We start from the raw sequence: 6,449 nt of genomic DNA, 5'->3' as shown, positions 1-6,449 counted from the left end.
TGTCTCTATCCAATTTCATGAGTTCCAGTTATTTTATTTTAAGGGAATGTGTATATACATTTATAAATTTGGGTATGTGTGTATTCACTTATTCTTTGTTTTATATGTTTTGCATGCATATATTCACTAAATCCCTGATAATGGAAAGATAACAAATCTTTTTTTTCTTTCTTTTTTGTATGTAAATTATTTTCCGAAGGAGGTGGGTTGGGAGAAATATATCTTAACTTGGCAAGTTTAAAAGAGAAAGTGGCCATTACTAATGAAAATTATTCTCTAACATTTTCATGTTTATCTTTAATAGCATTGCTGATGACATATTCCCTCTTATCAGTTGTGTAGCTGCCATTCACTGCAATATACTGGCCATCCACACTGGCAACGACTTTGCGCCATTAAGCTACAGGTGATAAAATTGATCTATGTCATGATATGGCATTCGTTGGTGATTATCTCACCTGTAGTGACTCTGGCATTCTTCCCTGCATCTCTGAAACAGGGGAGTTTACACTTTCTATTAATCATATATTTTGTATTATTGTTGACACCATGGCTGGAGTTTTGGAAAAGTGGAACTCATCTTCCTAGCAACACAGAAAATAATTCCAGCATGGTGGGTAAGTATGGATGCTTATCTTAATCATGCTAGTATATGCTGCCATCAATTCTCCTGCTGGTCAGCAGTGAAACTGCAGCTGTCAAATGAGGAATTGATAAGAGACAGAGGTGGGACATACAATCCTACACTACAGATTTCAGTTTTTAGAAAATGTGATAATAATATTGATATTTAGGTTCTTTGGAGGGAACGTTTTGCCGAAGTCTTGTGACTCAATAATTGCCATGTAGTTCATCAAAACCTACATATTAGCCTTTGGCTTTAAGCTCCTCTTCTGTCAGTATTTGCAACCAAGGTGGTCAGGCAAAGTATTGCCAGGAGATACTGAAAATCATCCAGAAGCACTGTGATATTGTGTAAGCATCTGGAGAAAATTCAGTTAAAAGAATAAAAGTAAGCAGCTGAGGAATTACTATCGCTCATGGAGAAGGGTAGGATATTTTCAATAAATGAGTATGCAATATCCATATATACTTTCACAGAACAAAGAGTAAAGAGGCTGAGTGTGACTTTATAAAGATACTCATAAAAAATATAAACAACAAAATCTTGGAAGTAGTTTCTAATAAAATTGATTTTTCTAATGTGACTATGCATTAATAATTTTTGTTTTCTTAAATATAATTGTACAGCTTATTAAACAAAACAAAATGAAAAATCCATATGGCTACAAAAACTAAGCAGAAAAAATCACCATAATACATTTTTCACCTAGTACATTTTGGAACCTATACCTTTAATTTAATAAGTGCTTGTAATATAGCATATACACTATCAGTGAACATTTGCTTTTCACCCTTTTCCCTCTGTGGTACAGAAATATTTTAGTTTGATGTAATGCGATCCAATTGTTTTTTGTTGTGCTTTTGTAGTCTGTGCTTTTGGGGTCATAGAATTGAGTGTTCAAAAATACAGTTAAATTAAAAATAAGAATTACCACATAATCCAGCTACTCTACTTCCAAATATGTACTCAAAGGATATAAAATTAGCATGGCAATGAGATATCTGCACTTCTATATTCATCTCAGCATTATTCATAACAGCCAAGATACAGTAACAACCTAAGTGCACATCAAGAGATAAAGTGTGGCACATATACACAATGAGATATACTATACAGCCTTAAAAAAGGAGGAAGATCTTTTATTTGTGACAAAATGAATGGAATTGGAAGATATTATGCTCAGCGTAATAAGAGAGGCACAGAAAGACAAGTATAGAATGATCACAATTATATGTAAAATCTAAAAAAGTTGAACTCATTCAAACTGTGAATATGCCAGGTGTGGTGGCTCAATACTGTCACTCCAGCACTAAGGGAGGATGAGGTGGTTGGATCACTTGAGGTCAGAAGTTTGAAGCCACCGTGAGCCATAGTTGTGTCACTGTACTCCAGCCTGGGCAATGCAGCAAGGCCCTGACTCTTTCTAGAAACACCCAAAAAGTAGTCAGAGATTGGAGTGTGGGGTGGTGATGGGAGTGGATAGAGAAAGGGGAGGTGTTCATCAAAGGGTAACAAATTTCAATGAGACAGGAAGAAGTTCTGGTGATCCTTTGCACAGAATGGTGATCACAGTTAATAAATGTCAACTTAAAAATTGTTTAATAAAAAAAAGGACAGGCATGGTGACTCATGTCTGAAATCCCTGCACTTTGGGTGGCCATGGAGGGAGGATCAGTAGAGGTCAGGAGTTCAAGACCAGCCTGGCCAACATGATGAAACACTGTCTCTACTGAAAATATAAGAATTAGCCAGGTTTGGTGGCATGCACATCTCACCCCAGCTACTCGAGTGGCTGAGGCAAGAGAAAAACTTGAACTCGGGAGGTGGCAGTTGAAATGAGCTGAGTTTGCACCAGTGCACTCAAGTCTGGGCAACAGGAGCAAAACTCTATCTCAAAAATAAGGATTGTTTAAAATGTAGAATTTATATATTCTTACCACAAAGAAAGAAATGGTATGTGTGTGAGGTAATGGATATGGTAACTAGCCCAATATAATTCTTTTGCAATATATACATGAATTATAAAATCACTTTGTGTCCCATAAATATTTATATTTGTTAATTTAAAATACAAATTTTAAAATAATGAATTGCAGTTAAAACAAACTTGACTTAATATATGTAGACAGTAATATATGCTAATGTTTCCTTCTATTTTGAATATTTGGCTTCTGTTATTTCTTGAGGAAACAAACACCATGGGAAGGGATGAAGAACACTAGAGCTTAACATTGTGTAATTTACATTATTTTGTTGGTGGTGGTTTTTCTCCCTTTTTTTCTACCAAGGCAATGGTGACAACTTTCTTATTCACACTTTCTTTTGTGTTTCTTTCTCCTGAGAAATCACCACCAAAAATAAAACTTGTGTAGATTTTTGTATATTTTTTACTGCTCCTTGTTATGACCCTCTTCGCCTTTGCTTTGGATTTCCCAGCTTCTTAAAACACTGATTTGCTTATTATTTGTTGTCTCCTTGTACCATTACTTCTTCACTCTACCTGCAGGATCATTTCTTTTTATTTTAGTTTAGTTTAATTTTTTTGAGAGAGAGTCTCTGGCACAATCTTGGCTCAATGCAACCTTGGCCTCTTGGATTCAGGTGATTCTCCTGCCTCAGTCTCCTGAGTATCTGATATTACAGGTATGCACTACCACGCTTGGCTAGTTTTAGAATTTATAATTGTGATGGGGTTTCACCCTGTTGTCAAGGCTGGTCTCAAACTGACCTCAAATGATCCGCCCCCTCATCCTCCCAAAGTGCTGCAATTACAGGAGTAAGATGCCACACCCCCTTTGATCATTTTCTTTACTAGATCTACATACTGCTTGTCTTAGTCCTAGATATGCCACTGTCAACTCATTTATTTATTTTCTATGATAGGAAGACTCATGGAAAGAGTTGCCTGTGACAAGGTTTAATTTTATTTTTCTTAACTCTCCTTTCTTCAGGCATTTACCCTGTTTTTGGAATCATATCTTATACTTGTCACTAAATCCCATGTATCACTTGTCTATTGCATATTACTCAAACCGTCATGTGTATCTGTAAAACTGATTCACACCCTCATTCTTGAAATACTATTTTGCTTTGGATTACATGACTCAACTTTTGTCTGATTTCTCTATTTAATTGTCAGTGTGTTTTGTTTCATTTTATCTCGTAGATGTCTGTTTGTTAGACCACTAATGTAACTACACAGAATACCTCTTTCTCCTTCCCTTTCTCCTTTCCCTTTTCCCTTCCCTTTTTCTTTTCTTTCCTTTCTTTTTTTTAAGAAAGTGTTCTGAAACGCAGTCTGCAGTGCAGTAGTGAGACCTTGACTGACTACAGCCTCAAATTGCTGGGCTTAAGCAATTTTCCTGCATTGGTCTCCTCAGTAGCTGAGACTACAGATGCACACTACCACACCTGGCTTTTTGTTGATGTTGTTTTGAGACAAGAGCCTCTTAAGTTTTAAACCTGTAGTACTAAGGAATTCAACCAGTGATATGATCTCTGAATTTCTAAACATTGTGCTTTCCTTTTTCTGATGAGTGACCCAAGATTAAGACAGCTAAATTTAAAACTTCCCCTGAACTTCTTTACACTTTCTACATGCCTCTCTCTTCCATCATTTTTTGTCCAAAACTACATCACCTATATAACATAAAAACTGGGGATATTCCAAGTCCAATTATTTTCCCTCATCTCTTTCATATTTTATCTATAACAACTTTTTTATTATCTACCACCTACAAATGTTTTTTTTTTCTTGTTGCTGTTTATGCATTAAAGGTGAGGTCATCATTTATTGTTCCCTAAATGATAGTATCAACATCTTAATTTACTTCCTTCTTCTGTGTTACGTTGTTCAATTCATTTTTCATTGAGGGTCTGGAATTATTCTACTTTTCAATGAATAAAACACATCTCTTGTCTTTTCCTTTCTATTCTTGATCTTTCTGCTTTACTATTAACTGTTACTTTATGAAGTGAGGAGCCATTTCAGTGTTATTTACTATTATATCCACCATTTTAAGCTAAAATTCTGAGATATAATAACCTCTCTCTAAGTGTTTAATATTATAATAAATAATACAACTTTATAATTTCAGTATTGTTTTTGAATACTTAGTCTACATAGTATTTATGAAACAATATTTTAGTTGACTTGCAGATAAGCTTATGTTATTTTTTCACTCACTCCTTCCATTTGTATCCATCCTAGCTGTAAGACATTTAGAGGTGTGAACTTGACATATTCTTCTCTATACTTGAGAGCCTGTTGAAGTTATATGAATAAAGAAATGTACATTGACCATTTAATTCATATAAATAAATATAAATGTTTAATAGTTAAAATTTATTTAAACGTTTTTATTACTTAAATGTATTATTACAGTTATTATTTACATTTTTAATTATTCAAAACTCAATACAGGAAACAAACATGGAAAAATCTCAAGTAATTTATTATTTATCATTCCTTTTATTGTAGAGATCACAAGCTTTCTCCTTACTGGTTAGGGCCATATTTCCAGAACAGTCATAACATTTCACTTCTCATTTCCTAGTGAAATCTGAGGAGTGTCTTTTGAACTCTACGGTGATATGCCTACAACTACCTAGTGTAACTCTGTCTTCTCAGGAGGGTATGACTCTACAAGATGAATATGATAATGTCCTAAAATACCACCCTTACATTTAATTATATAAAACACCACTAATGTAATAGCTGCACATTATGTAGTCTATTTAGAGAGTTAATTTTTACGCTCAAATACTTTGGTTAGAGACTGTGAGATTAAACTGGCTCAAGATGGAACTTAATTTTTTGTAACAACTACCATGCTATGGTGAAATGAAAACTGAACTCTTAATAATTTGGAAAACAATAAAGTCATATCACTTATAAGTTGCTAACAAAAACATGTATTTCTTAACTATTACTTATTACACAAAAGACAGAATGGCTTTCATGATAATGATGGAAGCAGTGTCAAATAAAATCTTACAGAACAGTCTGGACACGATGGCTCATGACTGTAATCCCAGCACTTTGGGAGGCTGAGGCAGGTGGATGACTTGAGGTCAAGAGTTTGAGACAAGCCTGGCCATCATGGTGAAACGCCCTCTCTACTAAAAATAAGAACATTAGCTAGGCATGGGGGTGCATGCCTGTAATCCCAGCTACTCAGGAAGCTGAGACAAGAGAATCCCTTGAACCTGGAAGGCAGAGGCTGCAGGGAGCCAAGATCGCACCACTGCACTCTGGCCTGGGTGAGAGAGTGAGACTCCATCTCAAAAAAAACCTCTCCGAACATTAAAAAGCAAGGTAGATTTAATCAACTTTCTATTTTATGCTGTAATTAAAGTTAATTGGGTTAAAAGTGAAGAGATATAAGGAAGAGAAAACAACCTCAGACTTGATTTTTTGAGCTCTGGAATCTAATAACATCACTCAAGGGTGCGTTTAATGAAGAAAGACCTGACCTCTAAGTTTGGGCAAGACAGTATGTGGCATTTTAACTTCCCATCATCACCCACTCCATGGCTTCATGGAAACCGTGAAGAAGATTAAATTCTAGATGCAGATTGTGATGCATGTGTGGAAATACAGAGCTTATTTCAAATAATTGCGGTTGTGTGATTTAAAATGTCTGAGGTTCCCTTGGAGATTTTCAGTTCAGAGTCTTTTCTTTAGCCCACCTCAGAGCTTTCTTGGGTGCAGAAGTTAACTCCCAGGAGGCATTTGTGGAAAGGAAATACACTAGTCAGAGCCACCTATAGCAAGGAATAAGAGTCAGGTCAAGTAGTACACAAACAAAATGCCTGGAAAGAA

At 35.4% G+C, this 6,449-nt stretch overlaps 1 pseudogene; it reads left to right on the top strand.

Moving 5' to 3' along the window:
• The first annotated feature begins 287 nt into the window (after window positions 1-287).
• Window positions 288-766, top strand: LOC112208383 (testis-specific XK-related protein, Y-linked-like; annotated as a pseudogene).
• The last annotated feature ends 5,683 nt before the right edge of the window (window positions 767-6,449 follow it).

This window comes from Pan troglodytes, chromosome Y (genome assembly GCF_028858775.2).
Source record: "Pan troglodytes isolate AG18354 chromosome Y, NHGRI_mPanTro3-v2.0_pri, whole genome shotgun sequence".
NCBI lineage: Eukaryota > Metazoa > Chordata > Mammalia > Primates > Hominidae > Pan > Pan troglodytes.
Note: the sequence above shows the minus strand (reverse complement) of the source record. Positions and strands in the feature narration are given on the sequence as shown.